The following is a 26,586-nucleotide window of genomic DNA, read 5'->3' as shown; positions in this document are numbered from 1 at the left end:
TTAAACAAATAAGCAAATATATGGGGTGCCAGATGGTTAATGCTATAGAGAAAAATAAAACAGGGTAGCCAGAATAGAGAATGTAGTTTGGAAGGGAAATGCTTTTTTATATAGGGTGGCAAGGGAGGGTCTTGCTCATAATTTGCTCATAATCCCTCTTCATTCAGAGGGAACACCATATGTAAATGCCCCGAGATGGGAATGCATTTGGGGTGTTCCAGGAAAAGCAAGGAGACTCCTGTGACTAAAACAAGGTAGCAGAAAAGGAGAGAAGCAAAAGATAAAACCAGAGAGTGATGGGCAGCAGATCAGAAGGGGAAGTGTCCTTTAAGGGTTGCTACACGCAGGTTTTGAGCAGTAGAGGAGGAGGGAGAAATTCACATTTGAACAGGGTCATGCTGGCCTTAGAAAATAGTCCACAGGGGTTAAGGACACAAATTAGGGGGCTTCTATAAATTTCTAGGTGAAAGATGGTGGAGTCTTGGACTGGTGATAGAAATGGGAAGTGTTTTCAGAAGGAGGGAACAATGTAAAATGCTGCCTTAAGATAAGGTAGATGTAGGGAGCAGATTGACCATAGGATTTAGCAACATAGAGATTATTGGGAACCTTGATGAGAACTGTTTTCACAGCACAGAGAGGGGCTTGAAGCCTATGTGAGAGAGTTCAAGAGACAATTGGAGAAGAAATGTGGTGTATGGGAGTTTGGTTTTTTGTATTTGGGGGGGGGGCGTGGTTAGATTTTCCTAGAAAAGGGAGCAGAGAAAGGGGATGGTTGTTGAACTAAGCATGTGGGGGTCAAGAAAGGAAAATCTTCCTTGAAGATTCTGGACCATGTTTCTCTTTAAAACCAGCCCAGCATAGATGCTCAGTAAATGTCTACTGTGAGAATAAGTGGTTATGTTGTGACCTATATTTCATAGTATGCTATATTGTACTACTCTGCAGTTGTTTTATGGATATTTTTCTTGTATAATCAATACTGGGTTGAGAGTCCTAATCTGACAATGTACGGAAAATAGGAACAAAGTGGGTGCTAAAATTTCATGTGGCATATTGATTGTGCAACATGATCCTCTTAGTTAGTCCAGAGAGCAAAAGGAAGATGCTTGGCTTGCCTGCCCATCTTCCTTCTCAGTCTGTGGTTCCACATTGACAAGGGCCATGCCTTCTTGGTCTCTATATCTTCAGTATACAAACAGTACCTGGAGATTAGAGGCCTTTGAAAATTATTATTGGCAAACATGAATTAACAAATGATTGAATAGCAAGTGGTACAATGGTCTGTGCAGAACCTATCATCATTTGAAAGAATATGGAATTCGTAAAGAACAGCTCCTTGAACTCTCAGAAACTGCGAGCTAGTGATAATACTGCAGGGGTAGAATCTTTGAAAAAGATTCATAAAACTTGAGGAGGTCTTGTATACTTGAACTGGTTTATGAACACCAAAAATGAAGGAAAAGTGATTTTTAAAAGAGTGTAAGAGCTTGTTTTCTTTAAATTTGTCAGACTTTGAAAATTCTAACGTATTAAGCACTTGATTATAATTGTTCTTCACAATTCACTGATCATAAATGATTTAATTATTAATAGGGCCATCACTCAGTGTAGTCAGAATCCCATTATAGTCCAACACTAATAAATCATTTGCCATGAAAGTATCACCAAAACTTCTAATTAAACAAAGTCAACCCTCGTATCCAATCTTGGTCCCTTAATGATGGAGTGCTTTGGTGCAAGCCCAATTTTATGACTTTGTGATCAACTAATACCCAGTTCAAGAGGAAAAATCTCCTGTCTCATGTTCACTTTTCAGCTTATGTGTAGGCACTGACTCCCCCCAAACCTGAGAGTGGTTAGGAGTTTTTTTCCTCAAAAGGAGAAGTGTTATTCACCAATAAGGACATAACTTAGCCACAGAATTCCCAGGAAACTGTACTTTGATTCTTCTAGTAGTGCTTGCTCCCTGTAGCATTGGGATCTGCTACAGATACTTGAGCCCCATTGGGTCAGCAGGCTCCTGGGTCCCCAGTGGTGGGGTTGCTCCCTGGGGTCTGAAACAGAGGGAGCTCCTCTTGCTCGAGGCACATTGAGCTAGTCTCCTTGACTTGACTAACTTTGGACTGATGTCTTAATGACGATACATCCTTGACCTCCCTTTTCTTATAGCATTTACTCGAGAAAACTTGTAATTATAAATTTCCTCTGCCCCTTTGAGATACCAGTTTTTTCCCAGTCCCCTAGAGTTCTGCCATCTGTGAATGTCTTTAGAAGGACCTGGGGGCCATCACTTAGAGACGTTATCTCCTTTGATGATTCTGTCTATCTCACAGCCTCTGTGGTGGGTAGGTGCCTGACTTTAATAAGCAACAATCAGCAAATTCAGAATGTCTAAGCACAGGGACCAGCCTCCCCACTAATGTCTTCTAGTACTTTTCCACTGACTTAGCCCAACTCCTTTTGTTTCAAGGGTAGAGTTGAGTCTCCTCTCCCCCATTCTAATAGCCTTGAATAAAAGCTTCTTGCCTATATAACTCCATCCTGTATAATTTGTCTTTGACAGTGTTGAGAGCTCATCTGTTATTTGGTAAATGGGTCAAAGCAGTGCCAGTGAATGTTGTGTATGTTGCTGAAAGATAAAAACAAAATTTAAAAAGCCTGTCAAGTACTGTAACATGATTCTGCTTGAGCAAGCATATTGAACTCAGAATCTGTGCCAAGTTCCATACTGATAAATTCTGCTCAATGTAAAATTACCTTCTTACCTCCTTTGTGTAACAGCCTCAGGATCCATCCTCACATATTTTCTTGGTTTTTATTGCTACAGATTAGCAAATTTTACAGTCCTTTTGTTGTGTCTGTCCTCTCTTTAGGAGAGGACTCTGTACTTGGTCCTTTGGGGCATGTCTTGATCTGACTGGACATAGGACTAGAGAAATAAAGGTGGTTTTTAGGTCTAAGAGCAGTTGACATCCTTGGGCAAGAAATTAAGGCAAGATCATTGCAGAGTTGGAAGCAAGACAAGACCATACTATTCACATAGGAGAGAAGGGGTGGTTTCTGCTGATAAGGGGGTTCATTGGCTCAGAATATTTGGATTCCTTTGGATTATCTCAAATCACAGGTTCACATTCTTCCACAAAAACTGTTTGCCTTTTCATGTTAGAGACCTGCAAGGTGGTGAATTCTGCTTATATTGTAGTGACACACTTTTGATCCCACTCTTCATCTAATTTTCAAGTGACGTCAGCCCTCTAAACTGCAAGAAATAAGAGGCTTTTTAGGGAAAATGATAAAACCTCCCTGTACTCTCGACCATGCCTCGAAGCAAGAATCCTAAACGTGACATTCACTGTTTGCTTAGCTCTGAGTGCATTGTGAAGCAGTCATCCCACAGCCTTTATGTGTTGCATGATAATTGTCTGTCCAACGTCTTTTTAAAGCACGTGTTTAATTGATGGGGCCACGGATTATAATTAAACTGCTTTGCCACTTTAGGGCTTACACTGCTTGTGTCCTGTTATCTACCAATAGCTGGACTGTCATGACCTTCAAATTCCATCAAGCAAGGTAACCAAGGAAGAATTGAGACCGTTCATTATAAGCAAGTATAACTAAGAAAATTTTTAAAAACAAAATACATTTTAGGAATAAGGAAATGATCTCAGAAGGAGGTCTGAAAAACAAAAAGGAATAGTGAGGAATAAAAGGAGTTAATTCTATGTAAATATAAATATTGTTTGGAAAAGAAGTATAATTTGAGGGTTTAAAAATCAGGAACGAAACACTGTGCAATAGTACTATGTAAGTCATAAGCAGGGTGATTAGAATTTTTGTTCCAGCGTCCTTGTATAATTTGGGAGGCTAAGATATTAGTTACCTTCAGACTTGGTTAACTACACATGGCAACATTTGAGGGAGAACCACTAAAATATTAGAAATACCATATAACTTCCAAATCAGTGAAGGAAAAACAAATGAAATATGAACTCAAAACCATGTTTTAATTAATCCAATAAAGCCAAGAAAGGAGGGAAGAGAAATGTAAAGAAGGAAAATAGGAAGTGCTGTCTAAGATGGTAGAAACATCACCAAGTTTATCACTAATTATAGTAAATGTAAAGATAGGAAGCTCACTACTTTTTTATTCTGAAAAAGAGCATGAAGGGGGGTGGGGCAGATGGAGAGAGATTCTTTTGTTTTTAATATTTATTTATTTGAGAGCGCATGAGCAGGGAGGAGGGGCAGGGGCAGAGGCAGAGGGAGAAGCAGACTCCCTGCTGAGCAGGGAACCCGATGTGGGACTCGATTTCAGGACCCTGGGATCATGACCTGAGCCAAAGGCAGACGCTTAACCGAGCCACCCAGGCACCGCAAGGTCATATTTGGAAGAAAAATTGCTTAGCTCTACCACTCACTAGTGTGACTATAAAGCAAGTCATGTACCTCTCTGATTCTTAACATATTCATCTGCATTTCATTTTCCCATTCATAATCTTAGGTAACATTTTTTCACTCCTGTGAATTTTACGAGTCCTTTTAAAATGAATACACTTTGACCCGTCTCTTAATTACCCAAAGGAAAAATTACTTGCTTTTATTTGGTACCAAGCTAGTGGTTGAACATCATAAAACCCATTCAACAGAAGTCATTTGCTTCTTTTCCTTACCTTTCATTCTCCTTAGTATTTTTCTCCAGAAAAAAAAAATTAGCTCAAAATGCATGTATGTTGGAATAAGTCTGTGTTACCATGGCAATAACCAGAAATAAAAGCAACATGAAAATGTGGTACAGCCTTTTGATTAGAGTAAGGAATGAGGTGTAAGGAGAATTATCCTCAAATTAAAAACCTTCCCAAAGTAAAATCAAATTTCTAGTACAGTATTTCTACACACAGTCTACCTTTCTCATCCTTAGTTTTGACAATCCAGAATTTCACTAAAGAATCCGAAATCATTCAAAATTACTTTTATATATGAAATATAAACAAAGTATGCTCTGTGGGTGTGCTTTTCCTCCTCAAATTTGTATGGAGAATCTCTCATCCAGGAGGAGGCACTGATAGTCTCTGTTCCAAGAAAATGGAGGCTTGGTATCACGTGCAGCTGCTAAATTCATGTTCAAAGCAACACCAAGTTAGATCATGTTTTCAGTTTCTTCTGTAGAATTACCAAAAGTGGAGCCCATATAAATGCACGGTGTGAAATCTCAGGCTGTACTGAGGTTTGATGAAATGCCAAACACCATGCTATAAACAGTGCATGCTATGATAAGTAAGTGATGGTTCTGCCCTCAAGGTGCACACGTGGAGGAGAAACATTCATAACACAGTGTGGGACAGGAAAAGGCAGACTATGCACAGAGACCCAGGGCAGCACAGGAGGAGGAATAAGGAAAGAAGGCCATGGAACTCTTTACTGGAATGTTGAAGCCCAAGTAGGATTCCCCTAGAAAAGAAGTGTACTTAACATCCATCACCTCATGTAAGTCCAGAAAGACAAAAATTTGTCCCCTGTGATGAGAACTCTTCAGATCTACTCTTAAAAACTTTCAAAATATACCAGACATCATTGGTGTTAACTACTGTCATCATGTTGTACGTTGCATCCCTTGCATTTTGTTTTTATCTTACTTATCTTTTAAGTCGAAGTTGGTACCTTTTGACCACCTTCTTCCAATCCCCCCTCATATAGTTCTTAGAACATGGCCACTTTTTTTTTTTCAAAGCAATAGGTGAATCTCTCTCAAGTAGTGAGCATATGGGGCACCTGGGTGGTTCAGTCAGTTGAGCGTCCGACTCTTGATTTCGGCTCAGGTCTTGATCTTGGAGTTGTAAGACTGAGCCCCATATCAAGCTCCACACCCAGCATGGATTCTCTGCTTAAGAATCTCTCTTTCCTGGATGCCTGGGTGACTCCCTGCTCAGTGGGGAGTCTGCTTCTCCCTCTCCTTCTGCCATTCCTCCTGCCTGTGCTCTTTCTCTCTCTGACAAATAAATAAAATCTTAAAAAAAATAAAAAAATAAAAAAATGACCTTTGAATGGCAAAGAAACAGTACTTAAAGAGGCATGGCTGAATTTTTGTGGGAAAGGGTCAGGCTGGTTTATTTGCATATTGATGTACTCATATTAAATGCTTACTACGCTCCAGTCCCCATACTAAATTCTGGGATTTAATAAGAAACCAAACAATCATGGCCCCTGCCTTCACAGACCTTAGAGTCAAGTAAGGGAAACAAACATGTACTTAAAATTACTCAAATACATAACTAGATACTATGAAAAGAACACAAAGGTAAGGAATCTAGAGCTAAAGAAGCAGGTAACTAGAGCTAAAGAAGCAGGACTCTAGAGCTAAAGAAGAAGTTAAAACAGCCCAAGGAGTTAGAGAAAGTCTCCTTTGTAAAGTTAATTCTGATAATCTGCCCAAAATTAGCAAAGTGCAGAGTCGGCTGAAGAGCACCCAGGCAGAGGACACTAAGGTAAGGTCCTTAGAAGAGACAGGTGTGGTGTAACGGGCACAGAGTTCTGGAGCATGTACATGATGAGTACTGGACAGAGTGTTAAGAGATAATGTTGGTTGATAAGAAGCTGAAGCATCAGAGGGAACAGATGGTATAGCATCCTTGGGGCCATATTAAGGATTTCGATGTTGATCTTGAGATCATTCAGAAGCTATTGAAGAGTTTCAAGTAAGAGAAAACTAAGATCATATTCATGGTTCCAGAATGCTCATGCTGGCTGCTGATCTGGGCAGGAGTAGATGTAAGAGCCAGTTAAGGCATTTTTTCAGTAGTCCATGCAGTAGCTGAGAGTAAGTTTCTTGAGGTCACAGTGGTATTTTGTTAGGGACAAATGATGCTCAAAGACTGAGATTGTCTTTGCCAGTGATTTATTTAACACGGGTTCACTGCAGGAATCAGAATATTTCACAAGTCAGTAGCATACAAGATAATGTATCTTAGGAGAATAAAGAAATTGTGTACCCCAAACAAATGATAGACTAATTGCACTGTTTTTCCAGGCAAAGAGGAGATAAAAGAAATGAAGTCTAAATTTAGTCAAGGGGCTTTTTTTTTTTTTTTTTAAGATTGCTTTATTTGAGAGAGTGCATGCATGCATGTGAGTTGGGGGGAGGGGTGGAGGGAGAGATTCTTCAAGCAGATTCCTTGCTGAGCACGGAGCCCAATGGCATGGGGCTTGATCTCATGACCCTGAGATCACAACCTGAGCTGAAACCAAGAGTCAGATGCTTAAGTGACTGAGCCACCCAGGTGCCCCTGGGGTGCACCTTTTTATGAGTTGGTTCTCAGTAGAGTTCATCCTTTTAGCTAGAAGCTGGGTATGAGTTACAGGCTTAGATCCCTGACTGCTGAGACACACAGCTAGTGGATGATGATGGCATTAGTGTGGCAGGCAAGGTGGACTGCTTTGAAGATTATTACTCCAGGAACCATTACACAGCTTGCACTACTGTTGATGAGAAGTAGTCCTGCCAAAGCATAAACAGATGTCCCTTCTCTTCCTGAGACTGCTGATGACCAAGAATAGCCTGGCCATGGCAGGTACCTCGAGATTTTTGGAGAGCTCTTTCCTTCAGCAAACAGTATCCTTAGTCAGACTGAACACTGTGAAGTTGCTGGTCAGACATCTTGGTTTTTAGAACTTATAGCTCCAACACATGACGACAGCACTGCCATTACTTGGTGTCCATGACACGGTGGTCCTCTCCATTCCAGGTGCAAGAGTTAGATGAGAAATACCTAATACCCAACTTCAGAACGATTTGATAAAAAGAAATTATTCAAACCCGTTCAAACCATAAACAACTTTGTCCAAAACAAGTTTCCAAAACATGGATTCAAAATAACAAGTCAGTACACAACAATCTACCTTGGGATTATATATATATTCTAGATCATAATCTAATCTATAATCTATTCTAGAATATATATAATCAAGAATCTAGATTATATCTAGAACCTAATCTATAATCTATAATCTATATATATATACACACACACACACATATATTCTAAAGACCTAATATCCTTAACAAATCTAAGTTCACATATGTATTCGTTCACCCTGGGATTCTGAATCATTTATAATTTTAATCCCAAACCTTTTGTCATATTTTGTGGGTGTTTTCCTTTGACACACATTCTTCTACACTTTAATGACCTGTTTAAACAACTGAATTCCTGGTGTTATCAATCCAAGCATAGTAGAGAACTCTTTAACATGATGCCATATCCCGTCACCAAATGGCTGAAGGTTAAGCTGCTTAAACCAGTTAATTTCCTTGACAATTAGGTTTCTGAGCAAATATTTTTATAAAATTCCACAGTTATAAGCTTGCATAGCATCTCTAAGCACAGACTGAATTGCTATTATATCAGAATTAAAAGCTGTCATAACTTTGGGAGAAGCATGCTTTTGCTCTTTTTTCAATTTCTGCAAACTTTTATTAGTCTCATCTTCTATGTTCTTCGACTTGTGTAAAGTTTTCTAATGTACGATTTATATTTTATTACATCAATTTTAAGAGGTTCAGTGTGGAATATGTCTCGAGTTATTTTGTGTTCCTCTATTTTCTGTTGACTTCAAATAATATCTTTCCCCTTCTATTGTCATACTCCTTACCTGTTCTATTTTTCCACATCCTACCATGTTTGCCCCTTCTAATAGGTTTGGGTAAGGTTTGACCTAGAGCATGCTATTATGGTCCAATTTGCCCTATTACATACAACTGGTTGAGAGGTATCAAGGGCATAGTCATGGTTTCATGGGTCTATCCAAATGTCTTGAAATGAAAAAGATATTTTGGCTCTATTCCACCAGCATATCCTTAGGAACACGTTGTTCTTCTACCATTAGGGAACTCTCTGTGGCCTGTAGGTTCCACACTCCCTTTTGACATTGGGGAACTGCAAAAATGTGGTAACACAATATCCTGTTTCCTTCAAGTGCCAATATTTTAATTTCATGGTTGCCCAGGGAATCACAGCCATTAGGATATGTGTTATCTACTGCAGTTCTTATGGGTTGTCTGTTACCTCAGGTGACCGATATTGCCCCAAGATTACAGCTGTTTCAAAGAGTATTCCACAAACCAACCACTCTTAACTGCACCAATTGACAATCTACACTTAGACAAATATCTTTTATGTCGTTGCTTTGTATTTAATTATTTTTAGTGTTTTCTCCAACTGCTTTATGTAGGGTTTACATTGCTCTACTTCCATCTGTAATTTTTTTTTTTTGAATTAACCTATAGGATGTGAGTTTATTGCCAAGAACAGTAAAATTACAATAAAACTGTTGAAAAAAAAAGAAAAAACAGATATAGTTTGTAGGTCTACCTACTTGTCATAAAATTAAAAGATAAAATTATTCCTGGTGCTTCTTAATAATAAAATCTACTTATTACCATTCCCAACTATTCCTGTCAAATCGTATGATGGTGGAAGATTCCTACCAAAAGAAAACTGTATCCATGCCACAGTTTTCCATTTCTTCCTTATAGTTATTATTTCCTATTGCTCCCTTTTGATGTATTTTGCAAACCACATCAGGGCCAAAGAGCCTCCTACCAACTTCCCTTCAGTGTTTATAGAAGGGTTTACTGTGTCTCTCTCTTCATCTTTTTTTTTTTCCCTTTTAAAAAATTTTTTATTGTTATGTTAATCCCTGTACATTACATCATTAGTTTTGGATGTAGTGTTCCATGATTCATTGTTTGTGCATAACACCCAGTGCTCCATGCAGAACGTGCCCTCTTTAATACCCATCACCAGACTAACCCATCCTCCCACCCCCCTCCCCTCTAGAACCCTCAGTTTGTTTCTCAGAGTCCATCGTCTCTCATGGTTCGTCTACCCCTCCGATTTCCCCCGCTTCATTCTTCCCCTCCTGCTATCTTCTTCTTCTTCTTTTTTTTTTCTTAACATATATTGCATTATTTGTTTCAGAGGTACAGATCTGAGATTCAACAGTCTTGCACAATTCACAGCCCTTACCAGAGCACATACCCTCCCCAGTGTCTATCATCTAGTCACCCCATTCCTCTCACCCCACCCCCCACTCCAGCAACCCTCAGTTTGTTTCCTGAGATTAAGAATTCCTCATATCAGTGAGGTCATATGATACATGTCTTTCTCTATTTGACTTATTTCGCTCAGCATAATAATACCCTCCAGTTCCATCCACGTCGTTGCAAATGGCAAGATCTCATTCCTTTTGATGGCTGCATAATATTCCATTGTATATATATACCACATCTTCTTTATTCATTCATCTGTTGATGGACATCTTGGCTCTTTCCACAGTTTGGCTATTGTGGACATTGCTGCTATAAACATTGGGATGCACATACCCCTTCGGATCCCTACATTTGTATCTTTGGGGTAAATACCCAGTAGTGCAATTGCTGGATCATAGGGTAGCTCTATTTTCAACTTTTTGAGGAACCTCCATACTGTTTTCCAGGGTGGCTGCACCAGCTTGCATTCGCACCAAAAGTGTAGGAGGGTTCCCCTTTCTCCGCATCCCCGCCAACATCTGTCATTTCCTGACTTGTTAATTTTAGCCATTCTGACGGGTGTGAGGTGGTATCTCATTGAGGTTTTGATTTGGATTTCCCTGATGCCGAGCGATGTTGAGCACTTTTTCATGTGTCTGTTGGCCAGTTGGATGTCTTCTTTGGAAAAATGTCTGTTCATGTCTTCTGCCCATTTCTTGATTGGATTCTTTGTTCTTTGGGTGTTGAGTTTGATAAGTTCTTTATAGATTTTGGATACTAGCCCTTTATCTGATATGTCATTTGCAAATATCCTCTCCCATTCTGTCAGTTGTCTTTTGGTTTTGTTGACTGTTTCCTTTGCTTTGCAAAAGGTTTTTATCCTGATGAAGTCCCAAGAGTTCATTTTTGCCCTTGCTTCCCTTGCCTTTGGCGATGTTTCTAGGAAGAAGTTGCTTCGGCTTAGGTCAAAGAGGTTGCTGCCTGTGTTCTCCTTTAGGATTTTGATGGACCCCTGTCTCACATTGAGGTCTTTCAACCATTTGGAGTCTATTTTTGTGTGTGGTGTAAGGAAATGGTCCAGTTTCATTCTTCTGCATGTGGCTATCCAGTTTTCCCAACACCATTTGTTGAACAGACTGTCTTTTTTCCATTGGACATTCTTTCCTGCTTTGTCAAAGATGAGTTGACCATAGAGTTGAAGGTCCATTTCTGGGTTCTCTATTCTGTTCCATTGATCTATGTGTCTGTTTTTGTGCCAGTACCATGCTGTCTTGATTATGACAGCTTTGTAATAGAGCTGGAAGTCCGGAATTGTGATGCCACCAGCTTTGCTTTTCTTTTTCAACATTCCTCTGGCTATTCGGGGTCTTCTCTGGTTCCATACAAATTTTGGGATTATTTGTTCCATTTCTTTGAAAAAAGTGGATGATATTTTGATGGAGATTGCATTGAATGTGTAGATTGCTCTAGGTAGCACTGACATCTTCACAATATTTGTTCTTCCAATCCATGAGCATGGAACGTTTTTCCATTTCTTTGTGTCTTCCTCAATTTCTTTCATGAGTATTTTATAGTTTTCTGAGTACAGATCCTTTGCCTCTTTGGTTAGATTTATTCCCAGGTATCTTAAGGTTTTGGGTGCAATTGTAAATGGGATCGACTCCTTAATTTCTCTTTCCTCTGTCTTGTTGTTGGTATATAGGAATGCCACTGACTTCTGTGCATTGATTTTATATCCTGCCACTTTACTGAATTCCTGTATGAGTTCTAGCAGTTTTGGGGTGGAGTCTTTGGGGTTTTCCACATAAAGTATCATATCATCTGCAAAGAGTGAGAGTTTGACTTCTTCTTTGCCGATTTGGATGCCTTTGATTTCTTTCTGTGTCTGATTGCTGTGCCTAGGACTTCTAATACTATGTTGAATAGCAGTGGTGATAGTGGACATCCCTGCCCCATTCCTGACCTTAGGGGGAAAGCTCTCAGTTTTTCCCCATTGAGAATGATATTCGCTGTAGGTTTTTCCTAGATGGCTTTTATGATACTGAGATGTGTACCCTTTATGCCTATACTCTGAAGAGTTTTGATCAAGAAAGGATGCTGTACTTTGTCAAATGCTTTTTCTGCATCTATTGAGAGGAAAATATGGTTCTTGTTCTTTCTTTTGTTAATGTATTGTATCACATTGATTGATTTGCAGATGTTGAACCGACCTTGCAGCCCAGGGTTAAATCCCACTTGGTCGTGGTGAATAATCCTTTTAATGTACTGTTGGATCCTATTGGCTAGTATTTTGGTGAGAATTTTTGCATCCATGTTCATCAGGGATATTGGTCTGTCATTCTCCTTTTTGATGGGGTCTTTGTCTGGTTTGGGGATCAAGGTAATGGTGGTCTCATAAAACGAGTTTGGAAGTTTTCCTCCCATTTCTATTTTTGGAACAGTTTTAGAAGAATAGGTATTAATTCTTCTTGAAATGTTTGGTAAAATTCCCCTGGGAAGCCATCTGGCCCTGGGCTTTTGTTTGTTGGGAGATTTTTGATGATAGGTATTAATTCTTCTTGAAATGTTTGGTAGAATTCCCCTGGGAAGCCATCTGGCCCTGGGCTTTTGTTTGTTGGGAGATTTTTGATGACTGCTTCAATTTCCTTAATGGTTATAGGTCTGTTCAGGTTTTCTATTTCTTCCTGGTTCAGTTTTGGTATTTGATACATTTCTAGGAAAGCATCCATTTCTTCCAGGTTATCTAATTTGCTGGCATAGAATTGCTCATAATATGTTCTTATAATTGTTTGTATTTCTTTGGTGTTGGTTGGGATCTCTCCTCTTTCATTCATGATTTTGTTGATTTCGGTCATTTCTCTTTTCTTTTTGATAAGTCTGGCCAGGGGTTTATCAATCTTGTTAATTCTTTCAAAGAACCAGCTCCTAGTTTCGTTGATCTGTTCTACTGTTCTTTTAGTTTCTATTTCATTGATTTCTGCTCTGATCTTTATGATTTCTCTTCTCCTGCTGGGTTTAGGCTTTATTTACTGTTCTTTCTCCAGCTCCTTTAGGTGTAGGGTTAGGTTGTGTACTTGAGACCTTTCTTGTTTCTTGAGAAAGGCTTGTATTGCTATATACTTTCCTCTTAGGACTGCCTTTGCTGCATCCCAAAGATTTTGAACAGTTGTGTTTTCATTTTCATTGGTTTCCATGAATTTTTAAAATTCTTCTTTAATTTCCTGGTTGACCCATTCATTCTTTAGTAGGATGCTCTTTAGCCTCCATGTATTTGAGTTCTTTTTTTTCCTCCTAAAGATTTTATTTATTTATTTAAGACAGAGAGAATGAGAGACAGAGAGCATGAGAGGGAGGAGGGTCAGAGGGAGAAGCAGACTCCCTGCCGAGCAGGGAGCCCGATGCAGGACTCGATCCCGGGCCTCCAGGATCATGACCTGAGCCGAAGGCAGTCGCCTAACCAACTGAGCCACCCAGGTGCCCCCATGTATTTGAGTTCTTTCCAACTTTCCTCTTGTGACTGAGTTCTAGTTTCAAAGCATTGTGGTCTGAAAATAGGCAGGGAATGATCCCAATCTTTTGGTACCAGTTGAGAACTGATTTATGACTTAGGATGTGATCGATTCTGGAGAATGTTCCATGGGCACTAGAGAAGAATGTGTATTCCGTTGCTTTGGGATGGAATGTTCTGAATATGTCTGTGAAGTCCATTTGGCCCAGTGTGTCATTTAAAGTCTTTATTTCCTTGTTGATCTTTTGCTTAGATGATGTGTCCGTTTCAGTGCAGGGGGTGTTAAAGTCCCCACTATTATTGTATTGTTGTCAATGTGTTTCTTTGCTTTTGTTATTACTTGCCTTATATAATTGGCTGCTCCTATGTTAGGGGCATAGATATTTACAATTGTTAGATCTTCTTATTGGATAGACCCTTTAAGTAGGATATAATGTCCTTCCTCATCTCTTATTACAGTCTTTGGTTTAAAATCTAATTTGTCTGATATGAGGATTGCCACCCCAGCTTTCTTTCGGTGTCCATTAGCATGGTAAATGGTTTTCCACCCCCTCACTTTCAATCTGGGGGTGTCTTTGGGTCTAAAATGAGTCTCTTGCAGACAGCATATCAATGGGTCTTGTTTTTTAATCCAATCTGATAGCCTGTGTCTTTTGATTGGGGTATTTAGCCCATTTACATTCAGGGTAAGTATTGAAAGATAGGAATTTAGTGCTATTGTATTGCCTGTAAGGTGACTGTTACTGTATATTGTCTGTGTTCCTTTCTGGTCTATGTTGCTTTTAGGCTCCCTCTTTGCTTAGAGGACCCCTTTCAATATTTCTTGTAAGGCTGGTTTTGTGTTTGCAAATTCCTTTAGTTTTTGTTTGTCCTGGAAGCTTTTTATCTCTCCTTCAATTTTCAATGACAGCCTAGCTGGATATAGTATTCTTGGCTGCATATTTTTCTCATTTAGTGCTCTGAATATATCCTGCCAGTCCTTTCTGGCCTGCCAGGTCTCTGTGGATAGGTCTGTTGCCAATCTAATGTTTCTACCATTGTAGGTTACAGATCTCTTCTCCCGAGCTGCTTTCAGGATTTTCTCTTTGTCTCTGAGACTCGTAAATTTTACTATTAGATGTTGGGGTGTTGACCTATTTTTATTGATTTTGAGAGGGGTTCTCTGTGCTTCCTGGATTTTGATGCCTGTTTCTTTCCCCAAATTAGGGAGGGTCTCTGCTATAATTTGCTCCAGTATACCTTCTGCCCTTCTCTCTCTTTCTTCTTCTGGGATCCCAATTATTCTAATGTTGTTTCATCTTATGGTATCGCTTATCTCTCGAATTCTGCCCTTGTGATCCAGTAGTTGTTTATCTCTCTTTTTCTCAGCTTCTTTATTTTCCATCATTTGGTCTTCTATAGCACTGATTGTCTCTTCTGCCTCATTTATCCTAGCAGTTAGCGCCCCCATATTTGATTGCACCTCATTAATAGCCTTTTTGATTTCGCCTTGGTTAGATTTTAGTTCTTTTACTTCTCCAGAAAGGGTTTCTCTAATAACTTCCATGCTTTTTTCAAGCCCAGCTAGTATCTTTAAAGTGATGATTCTGAACTCTAGATCCGACATTGTACTAATCCATATTGAGTAGGTCCCTGGCAGTCGGTACTACCTCTTGTTCTTTTTGTTGAGGTGATTTTTTCCATCTTGTCATTTTGTCCAGAGGAGAATAGATGAATGAGAGAACAAAATGGTAACAGGGTAACAACGTCCCCAGAAAATATACTCTAAACAAATCAGAAAAGACCTGAAGCAGGAGGAAAAGAAAGGGAAAGAGAGAAAAAAGAAAAAGAAAAAGATAAAGATAAAAACAATCAAAATCAGAACAAAACAAAACAAAAAGATTATGATCAAATATGATCAGGCTGGTACATAGATCAGTGCCACACACTAGATTTTGTTGTATTTTGGTCTGTTAGAAGAAAGTGCCTCCCAAAATTTTAAAGAAAGAAAACCTTATATATGTACAAAAATAAGGGTTGATATGATGAAGGGATGGAATATGACTGTAAAGATGGAAATTATAAAAAATTTTATAAAAGGAATTGATAAGAAGTTGTTTGGAAAAAGAAAGAAGAGGATTTAAAAAAAAGAAAAAAAAAGGGAGGAATGTGATCAGGCAGGGGAGTAGAACAAAAACAAACACTAGAGATTTAGGGTATATTTTGATCCGTTAGAAGAAACTATCTCAAAATTTTAAAGAGAGAACAACTTATATATATATGCCAAAAATACGGGTAACTACTATGAAGGGATAGAATATGACTCTAAAAATGAAAAATAAATTTTTTTTTTTTTAAAAAAGGGATTGATAAGATGTTGGTTGAAAAAGGGAAAAAGAAAAATTCAAAAAAAAAAAAAGAAAAAAAGACAGTTAAAAAAATTAACTTTAAAAAACTAAAGAATCATGGTAAAAAAAAGCCATGAATTCTATGTGCAGTGTTCCCCTAGCGCTGGAGTTCTGCCGTTCTCATTGATCGGTAAATTTGGTCTTGGCCGGCTGTTCTCGCTGATCTTCTGGGGAGGGGCCTGTTGCCGTGGTTTCCAAATGTCTCTGCCGGAGGCGGAAGTGCCCCGCCCTTGCCCCCTCCCGGCTACGTCATCTGCTCGGGTTCGCTCTCCGGGGCTTTTGTTCCCTGCGAGCTTTCCGTCCAGCGTTGGAGGCGGAGAGTGAAGATGGCGGCCTCCCAATCTCCGCCCCGGAGGAGCCGAGAACTCGGGGCCCCGCTCCTCAGTGCGCCCCCCGAGAAAAGCCGCCAGTCACTCCCGTCCCCGGTCTCCGGCCGCCCTCCATGCTCGCCTGGCCTGTGACCGCGCATTTCTATCTCTGGCCCCCGACCCCGGGTGGAGTCTCCAAACCCAGCAGATCCCTGCGGTGCCCTCCCGCGCGGCTCCTCCCGGGGGAGGAAGGTGAGTCTCCCCGGATCTGCCGCTTGTTGGGTCCCTGCTGGAGAAGCAGGGGCCCGACTGCCCCGGATCACGGTCAATGGCCACCCCGAGCTGAGAGCCCGCGCCTGGGCTCCCCTCTGCAGCCGGCTTCCCTGCTCCGTTGCCTGGGAGCTCTGCCGCACTCGGGCACCCCCGGTCTTTCTGTGACCCCGAGGGTCCTGAGACCCCACTGTCCCGGAGGGTTCCACCCCCCGCTTAGTCACCAGAGTGACGTCCCTCGGCAGAGCAGACTTTTAAAAGTTACGATTTTGTGCCCCGCGGCTCTATCACTTGCCAGAAGTGGCCGACGGAGGCCCCTCCCCCGCCGTCTATCCTCCCGAATATCGCCTCGGATTCACTTCTCCGCACGTCCTTCCTTCCAGAAAGTGGTCGCTTTTCTGCTGAGAGAGTTGTTGCTCTTCTTTTCTTCGATCTCCTGTTGAGTTTGTAGGTGTTCAGAATGGTTTGATCCCTATCCAGCTGAATTCCTGAGACCAGACGAAATCCAGGTCTCCTACTCCTCCGCCATCTTGCTCCGCCCCCATCTGTAATTTTTTATAATATACTGCTAATTTTTTCCATCTGTGTACGCAAAGAGGACAGGGATGCCAATTGCACACATGTTAAGTTGAGATGGCTTGGTTTCAAAGTTTTTAAAATTCAATATGATTTGATCAGTTTGGAATTGAGAAAATATAGCTGCCATTGTGTCTCCAATTAAACCTACCAGTTCGACAAGAAACTGTAAGGATTTCCTTTTTTTCAATAAAACTATTTTTGGTATAGGTTGTAAACTGAGCATAAATAAAGATGGATAAAACTGAGCAGAATTTGAGGATCTGTGTCTGGTTTGAAAATCAAATTAAATTTCAAGTTATAGGCTACTGTTGGAGGTTCCATGAGCAGCTTTATTAGCATAGGTTTCCATATTCTTGGGCTAGAGTTCTATGGTGTGAGATAGAAACCTGATGTATGCCACCATAGATAATGATCTGTGCTATGTGCTTAGTTTCATATGTGACCTCAATACACCTTCAACGTATCCCTCTTTTTTTTTTTTTTAACATCTGGACATAGTGTCTATGGATCTATTGCTAATTTTCTAAAAGAGGACTATAGATTAAACAGTGTAAGTTGGGGGTGCAGTAAATAGTCATTTTTAGGTGTATTTATATTTAAAGATATAATTGCCCAGTTGTCATGTGGATCTGATTTGACAGTGTCTATTCCTGAAGTATTACTACTGGCGGCTGGGAGTACATATTTAGTATTCCATGTGGCAAATGCATCTTTATAAGTTTTTAGTTTCTCTAATTTCTAATTCCAAATTTTTGTATTTAATATTTTACTTCTCACTCTGGGTTTCTGCTAGTCATCTATTGATTCTTGACATGTTCTGTTCCATAAATACATCATGATTCTGCTCTGATTGGTAATTTTTAGTATATTATTGGTATAATAAATGTTTTATACACTGATATGACCATGCTCCCACCCCTCATCTAGTAATATTTATATTTACATTGTTTTTTGTACATCCCAATGCATGTACATGCATGTTCTGAGATTTCTCCCTCCTCACTAGAGAAGCCCTCTGCCTGTGTTTGATACTTGAAATGTCTGTACGTCATGTCACACATTCTGTTCAAGAACATGTTGTTTGTAAAATTTAAAAGTTTGTAGTGACCTTACTCATGGGCCACCATAATGTCTGGCTCATGGTTGCGTTGTTTGGTGCATCCCTACATGGTGATTTAGTATCATTTTGTAAGGTAAAGATCAAGTCTTGGTCTATGAATGGCACTGAAGTATTTATATGTGTTTTGTTACAGCACCAAGTTAATAATTTATATCCCTTCAGTCTGAGAATGAAAGGTCTGATCCTCTCTGGTCTTAGAGAAACATTTATATAGCACCAGAGCACATTGCACATGGCAATTCACTCTTCTTTCCTTGGCTCAGCTTCATTCTTCATTACTATGCTACTATTTGTCTGTGTATATACTACTGGTCTTCTCCCTGGGTTACCAGACGGTTTTGCCTTGGTCCTATCTCCTGGTCTACAGTCATCTTGGTAAAATTTGGTAAATATGGTACAATTTGGAGTGGTAGAACAACTGCTGTTGCTGCAACTGTCAGAGGAGTATCCACAGCTGTGATGAGTATGGTATTCAATAGTGGGCAATAAGCAAAATGGTGTGATCAAGAGGTAATAGGTCCTACTGACCCACTGAACACTAGTTGTAGGGTTTAAGATGCATAGTGTGTTCATTTGTGCAAATGCTGAAAATGGTGTTTTTATAAATCTCTGCCTCCTCCTTGTTCTTCTTGCTGTTAAAGGAGGTCTGTGACAAGAATGACTGCCACTGCTGATCCTCGTCCCAGCAAGAGAGCCATGCACAAGGCTGTGCAAAATATACCCCCTACTACAATGCCTTGTGTGAATGTCTCAAGTATCCTACAGTCATGAAGGGAGTCCAGGTTCTAATAAGGTACACGTGCAGGTATCAGGCCCTTCTATCCAGTGTTATCAGTAAGCAACAGAAGTTTATATTCTTAATGCCTATAAGTTTTATGGAGGCATTAAATTCCTTTGGTGTAGAGTACCTTTATTTTACCCTCTGTTACCCAGTAAGTATTATTGGTAACCGGTGCTAAAATTTCACTTATATGTGCCATTTTTAAAAAAATTATCACTTCCGGGGCGCCTGGGTGGCTCAGTTGGTTAAGCGACTGCCTTCGGCTCAGGTCATGATCCTGGAGTCCCGGGATCGAGTCCTGCATTGGGCTCCCTGCTCGGAGGGGAGTCTGCTTCTCCCTCTGACCCTTCTCTCTCTCATGTGTTCTCTCTCATTCTCTCTGTCTCAAATAAATAAATAAAATCTTAAAAAAAAAAATTATCACTTCCTTCTTTCACTTAGTATTTAGGGTGTTAGTGGTGGTTGTTTTATTATCTGTGAGAGGTTGCTGTATTGATCCTATAGGTGTTTTGCCATTATTTCTATAGCTATGGTTTAGTGAACTTGCTTCTTCCCATATTGCTTTAGTCCAAGCTTTCATGTCTAGATTGTTGGTAAGTAAGCAATACTTTGGTTCAACAAACCATTATATTTTCCAATTGTTCCAGAGGTGGTAGGATTATATGGGAGGTGCAAGTTCCACACTATGTCTTGGTCTTGCCTCATTCTTGTGTTGGCTTTCCTGTGAAGTGAGTGCCCTGATCTGATTCTATGCCACAATATGCAATCCATAATTTTAGCACTTCGATTGTTGACCTTTGATCATACTTCTTGCAAGGATAGGATAATCCTTTTCCTGACCATGTATCTACTATGGGGCATGGGTATATTTTGTGATACTGCCAATGGTCCTATGTAGTCAATCTGAATTCTTTGGAAGGGTTTATCAGCCTCAACTTTGTCTGGAGTGTTGATTAAAGATTTCTAAGCTTTATTTTTTTAAAGATTTTATTTATTTATTGACGTAGAGAGAGTGGGGGGAGAGAGCAAGCACAAGCAGGGGCAGCAGCCAGCAGAGGGAGAAACAGGTTCCCTGCTGAGCAAGGAGCCCGATGTGGGGCTCCATCCCAGGACCCTGAGATCACGACCCGACTGAGCCACCCAGGTGCTCCATACGATTTCTAAGCTTTAAATTTTCCAAAATTCTCAATTTTTTTAGTGTGATACTGTAGATAATGAGTTGGCATTGTATGTTTCTGTTTTCTAACCAGGTTTTAGCATTATGTATGCCATGTTTTAGTGTCCTCTTTGATGATGGGCCCATATAATAATTCTGTCAATTGGCATATCTGTGCTTTCCTGTTTTAATTCCCATTATTCCTTTGGTTTATACATAAGTATATTTTGAATAGGGTCTTTTTTAAACTGTGAATTGATGTGGTTTTTGAGACTGGTTTTAGAGATTCTAGCCTTATTGGTTTGCTGGTGAGTTTGTCTACCTGATTATTATACTTAGTTAGCACAGAGTCTCTGGTGAGCTGAGACATGTGTGATAAATTTGGAAACATCAGCCTGTGTTGTTTTCTGCTATATGTCCTTACCCACATATCCTTATTTCTTATTTTCTAGTCATTTTCTTTCCATGTTCTTGACCAAATAGCTATTCCATTAGCTACTGTCCATAAGTCTGAGAAAAGATACACCTCAATCTGATTTTCTTTAACCAGTTGTTCAGTGGCCAATTTTATGTCTATTAGTTAAGCATATTATATGGGTTCTCCCAAGCTTGGTTCTGTCAGGGTTAGGCTATCATTAATCCTCAAGGCTACAGCCTGCCAGCATACTCTGGGTGGTGTCATGGAGAATGATCCATCTAAAAACCAGTGCATTTTTGCACACTATGGACATGAATGATCCCCGTTGCTTGACTGCTCCAGCTTGGATAGGCTCACCCCTCAAAACTCTAGCAGGTAGACTATTGGCTGAAGCAGAGGGTTGACCATCCATCCATATGTACCACTAGGAAATATACCATTTCCATGTTAGGACTTTATGGTCAGGGGTAGTTCCCCTCTACTTGTTAGAGGTCTGCTGTACCCAATCTAGAATAAGATGTTGGAGTTTAAGAACAATTGGCTTATTTTTTATTAGTGGCTCTGCATTTTATAGGGCTTCAGAGAGTGACCCAGGTTAGCTTTTCAGTTGGTTGATATCTATTCTTGGACCACAAGAACTTTTGGTCCAAAATGCAGTCAAGTAAAGTTTGGGATCATGGAGTGTTTTAGTCCATGGAGTGTTTTCTGACCATGTTGCAAACTCTTGTGAGTATAGGCATTCTAGTGTATAGTCAGAATCTTTATTAGCCAATGCCAATAAGTTTAAAGTTCTGAAAGCATTTTTCAAGTAAGTCAAGTCTGCTTCTTGAGTCTGTCCATCTAAGTTCCCTATTCTTCCTAGTTATGTCATGGATGGGTTTTAAAATTATCCTCATATGTGATACATGCTTTTACCAATATTCATATAGTCCTATCAATTTCTAAAATTCTTCTATTATGATAGGAGTTGGGATGCAATCTATCTTGTTTGTGACTGGGTTTGTTATTTTCCTACCTTCAGAGGACCAAATTATGCCTGTGTCCAAATCAGTTTGTTGGAATTCCATCCTTATTTTTGTCATTTCTTGTCTAATAGAGGGTTTCTGTTCAATAACTCTGATTAGTTCCATATTATCATTTGTTGTATTTTTGTCTATTCTCATGGGCTTAATTTCTAGTAGGTTAAACCAGAGTCAAAAGAATTATAATAACCATCGTCTTTGGGGTGTCAGTTGGTGACCTTGGGAGCAACAGGTCTGAGTTTCCTCCTCCTCTGGAGAAAACATTTCAGGCTATAGCCTTTACTTTCTGTTTGTCTGCATCGATGTTGTCTGCATCCTAATGAGAGCACTGGGATTTCTTCCTTATTTGTTCTTTTTAATATAGGATACAAGTCACTGGGTTAGTTGATTAGGTTGACATATGGAGTTTCCTTAATTTTAAGTTTTGTTTGGGCTAAATCTTCACTACATCTCCAGAGATCCTCTGAAGTTAATAAATAATACAGTCTATCCCTCAGCAACTTCTTAAGGAATTTTGGTGAGGTCAGTGAATGAAGCATATTTGCTGTTGTCCTCCTGCCTTTCACAACACTGTTGAAAGTCTATTTTATTATAGAGATGTTTAATAGAATGTTCCAAATTGTCTATAATATGGTGTGAAGCAGTATTAAGATAAATATTGTGGGCAGTGTTAGCATCCAAACTATAACAGCTCTATCAATTTTGTCCATTTATAGGCTGTTTGTAATTTCAGTAGGATGCCATAAATGGTAAATAGTATGTTAAGTTTAAAGTTTGTCAGTCCAGCAATGAGCTTTACCAGATTTTGGTTAATTACAAATTTAACATAATTTATCAACCTGTTTTTCAAATATGACCTGCAGGACGGTATATCCCCTAGCACTGACAAATTTTAATTATTAGTTTGGGTCAGGTTGAATTGCTTTCTTCTGGGCAAAAGTATGCTCAGGTACTGAGATTGTGTTTGCTAATAATTTATTTAACACAGGCTCATGGCGGGCATGACAATAATATTTCACAAGTCAATAGCATGCAGGATAATGCCTCTTAATAAGCCAGCAAAGAAATAGCATAGCCCAGAACAATGACAGACTAATCTCACTATTGTTTCAGGCAAAGGGGAGATGAAAGATAGAAAGCCCAAATTTAGTCTAGGTATAATTGTTTACAAGCAGGTTCTTGGGGGAGTCCATCCTTCTAACTAAAAACTGGGTATTAACTGCTGGCTTAGGTCCCTCACTGCTGGGGCACATAGCTAGCGGGTCACGGGACCAGGGTTGGCAGGCAAGGTGGACTGCATTGAAGGTTTTTAGTCCATGGACTATTACATGGCATGCAGAACTGCCTATGAGGAGTAGCCTTGCCAAGGCAGGAACAGATGTTTTACCAACACTGCCAACCATGAGTAGCCTGGCCATGGCAGGAGCCAAGGGTCTTAAGATCTTTGGAGAGCTGCTGAGGTGAGCCAAACATTCTCAAGTTACTGGTCGAACCTTTTGGTTTTTAAAGTTGAAAAGTCTTCATGTGAAGGACAACTGTCCATACTATGATGTCAATGATGTAATGATCCACTTCATATCAGGTGGGAGAGTTTGACAAGAGGGTCCTAATATCCAACTTCAGAATAATTTTATAAAAACAAGTTATTCAAAACAAGTACAAACTATGAAGAATTTTGTCAGAAGCTTTCAAAACATGAACTTTTAAAAAATTTAAATTCAATTTAATAAAAATATAGTGTATTATTAGTTTTAGGGGTAGAATTTAGTGATTCATTAGTTGCATATAACACCCAGTGCACATTACATCACGTGCCCTCCTTAATGCCCATTACCCAGTTACCCCATCCCCCCACCCACCTCCCCTCCAGCAACCCTCAGTTTCCTAGAGTTAAGAGTCTCTTATCGTTTGTGTCTCCCTCTCTGTTTTTGTCTTATTTTTCCTTTCCTTCCCCTATGTTTATCTGTTTTGTCAAAACATGAACTTGAAATCATAATAAGTCAGTACACAACATGTGGATAACAAGTTAATTGGATGAATTAAAAAGGCATTTTGGAAGTAAACAAGACTGTTGTGGAGTAGGGGAAAAGAAATCACACCAATAGGGTCTTTTTCATAATCAAAAAACCTGGACAATAGGGTCAAAGCTGTTCTAAGTCCCTTAGCATTTTCTTGATTCTAAAATGTGGGCACAACTTATCAAGAGAATTTCTCATAAGATCTTCCTGGAAATTGCTATTTAGCTTCTGAGTTGGTATTGTCAGGAGAAAGGATGGGTAATAAACCTTATGCTAATGTATATAAATACTGTTTAGGAAGTAGAGTTAGCAAAAGCTTGTTACTGATGCATGGACAAACCTGTTAGGTATCCACTTGGTTTTTTTCAGGAACCCTCTATAGTAAATAGTACACGAAGCTATTAAATTCATTTTTTATCATCTTCCATCTTTCAAAAAATTTTTTGAGGTGTAATTGACATACAATATTATATTACTTTCAGGTATACAACATAATGATTAGATATTTTATATATTGTGAAATGATCACCACAATACATCTAGTAAACATCCATCACCATACATCGTTACAAAATGTTTTGCTTGTGATGAGAAGTTTAAAATTCTACTTTCTTAGTAACTTTCAAATATGTAATACAGTATTAAGTATAGTCACCATGATGCATATTACATCCCAGGACTTACTTATTTTATAATTGGAAGTTTGTATCTTTTGATTTCCTTCACTCATTCCACCCTTCTCCTCCACCCTTGCCTCTGGCAACCACCGATCTACTCTCTATGAGGTTGGTTTTCTATACAGAGTAGTGGTTGCTCAACGAATACAGTTGAATGAATGAACTTAAGACTCAGGACACCATTTCTTCCTGGAAAACCTCCCTGGACTTCCCTCTCCCCTCTCATAGGTTGAATGCCTCTCCTAGGTGCTCTCACAGTACTTCTCCTACACCTCTCCTATTATAGAGCACATATCATAATTTATTGGAATTGTGATTTTTGATGGCAAGCGTTTGTATATTTTGTCCACAACTATATCACTTTAATAAATATTTGTTGAATGAATGAATCATGCTCGGAATTTAATATAATTAAAATAGTGCATATTTCTGGAATCTTTGCGAAGGGATAGCTTCAAAGTTCTGTGGATGTTGGTTTTGTTTTCAGCATGCCAGCCCTTAAATCCTGGGAAGTAATTTCTTATATGGCCTCTTGACTTAAGCCCTTCGATTTTGACCTGACCCAATGCTTACTTCAGGAGTCTGTTGAGAAGTTATTTGAGCATCAGTCTTTTTTTTTTTTTTTAAAGATTTTATTTATTTATTTGAGAGAGGAAGAATGAGAGACAGAGAGCATGAGAGGGAAGAGGGCAGAGGGAGAAGCAGACCCCCCGCCGAGCAGGGAGCCCGATGTGGGACTCGATCCCGGGACTCCAGGATCATGACCTGAGCCGAAGGCAGTCACTTAACCAACTGAGCCACCCAGGCGCCCGAGCATCAGTCTTGAATGTCCTATAAATGATGTAATAAAAGAGCTAAACTATAGGGAGATGGGGTGCGCTCGCTTTATGCAATCTCCATGTAAGGGACTTGCTATAAAACACATTTCACAGAGTATGGTAACTTCAAGATACCTTATAGTAAGTCTACTACAAAATAATCTTTGTAAAAAGCAGATACTGTTCCATATCTTAACTTTTATGCAAATCTGGATTTTTGGAATAACAAAAAATCACAAAAGTTGATTCCAGTTCACTCTGTCCAGTCATACCAGTGACAATACATCCAACATTTTCTATTATATTTTTCTTTTGTGTAAAACTCCTGATTCATATGTATATCTAGACTGTTAGTTCCTCAAAGTGCTAATTCATTCTTATTTCCTCAGTTCAAAGCCTCTTATTAAGTTCTTACCATTTATCTGTCATTTGAAATGATCTATCTATTCCTCAAGCATTTGTTCACTGCCTGATAGGTATGTATGAGGCACTGGAGAGTCACAGATAAAACACAAAGCTTCTTTCTGAGGGATCTTAGTTCTAAAATTAAAGCAGATACCAGGATGTATAATTTTCAAATTCAGTGAGATTGATGGTTGATAGGCATGGATTTAGGATGGGGCACCAGTGAGGGAATGCTCAACCTTCCGGTGGTAATGGTGGACAGAGGGGAGGAGGTCAGGGAGAATGTCTAAGAAGAGAAAAGAGAGAGTAGGATTTCTTTTCATAGAGAAGGACAGTGGGGATAGATGATGGTCAAAGAGAACATGGGCAAAGACATAAAGCCAAGCAATAAAATGGTATATCCACAGACGTTACATTCTTCTGGGGGCCTGTGAAGAAAAGACAAGTAATGGGATTAGACAGGTAACCAGAAGCCACATCATAGAGGTCCAGAGAACTTTGCTACAGTTTTTAACCATAAAGAAATTGTAAAGTTTTAAGTATGGAGGTAACATGAGGGAATTAGCTGTGGCTTCGGTATGGAGGATGAATGGGAGGAAAGAAACCATGAAACCAGGAATATCTCTTAAGAAGTGATGCACTGTCTGGGCCATTATGAGGGCCTGATGTAGCACATTTTGGGGTAAGTTGAATTGGAAGAACTTAATGATCAATATGGTAAAAAGGAGAGAGAGGAATGCAGGATGACTTCTGGACACCTTGCTTAGGTGGGTGGAGTTAAATGGTGGTACGAGTTCCCAGTGTAGGGATCATAAAAAGAAAAGCAGATTTAGTTAGTTCTCCTTCTACAAGGTGAAGTGTCTCAAGATAATAGGTACTGGACAATTGGATATTAGTTCTGAATAACAGGAAAGAGATCTGTGGTGGGGAAGTGTATAGACTGGGAAGTTATCAGGGTGGAGGTAATAGTTAAGTCTCTGCACTTGGGTGAGATTATTAAAGTGAAAAGTTAGCCTAGGACAGAACCTTGGGTACCACCAAGGTTAGGGAAAGGTAAAGGAACAGAATAGGGAAAGGTAAAGGAATAGAAAC

Source organism: Mirounga angustirostris, unplaced genomic scaffold (assembly GCF_029215605.1).
Source record: "Mirounga angustirostris isolate CCGP_5_RB_7025 unplaced genomic scaffold, mMirAng1.0.hap1 SCAF_13, whole genome shotgun sequence".
Lineage (NCBI taxonomy): Eukaryota > Metazoa > Chordata > Mammalia > Carnivora > Phocidae > Mirounga > Mirounga angustirostris.
The sequence above is the reverse complement of the archived record's forward strand: the minus strand, read 5'-3'. Positions refer to the sequence as shown.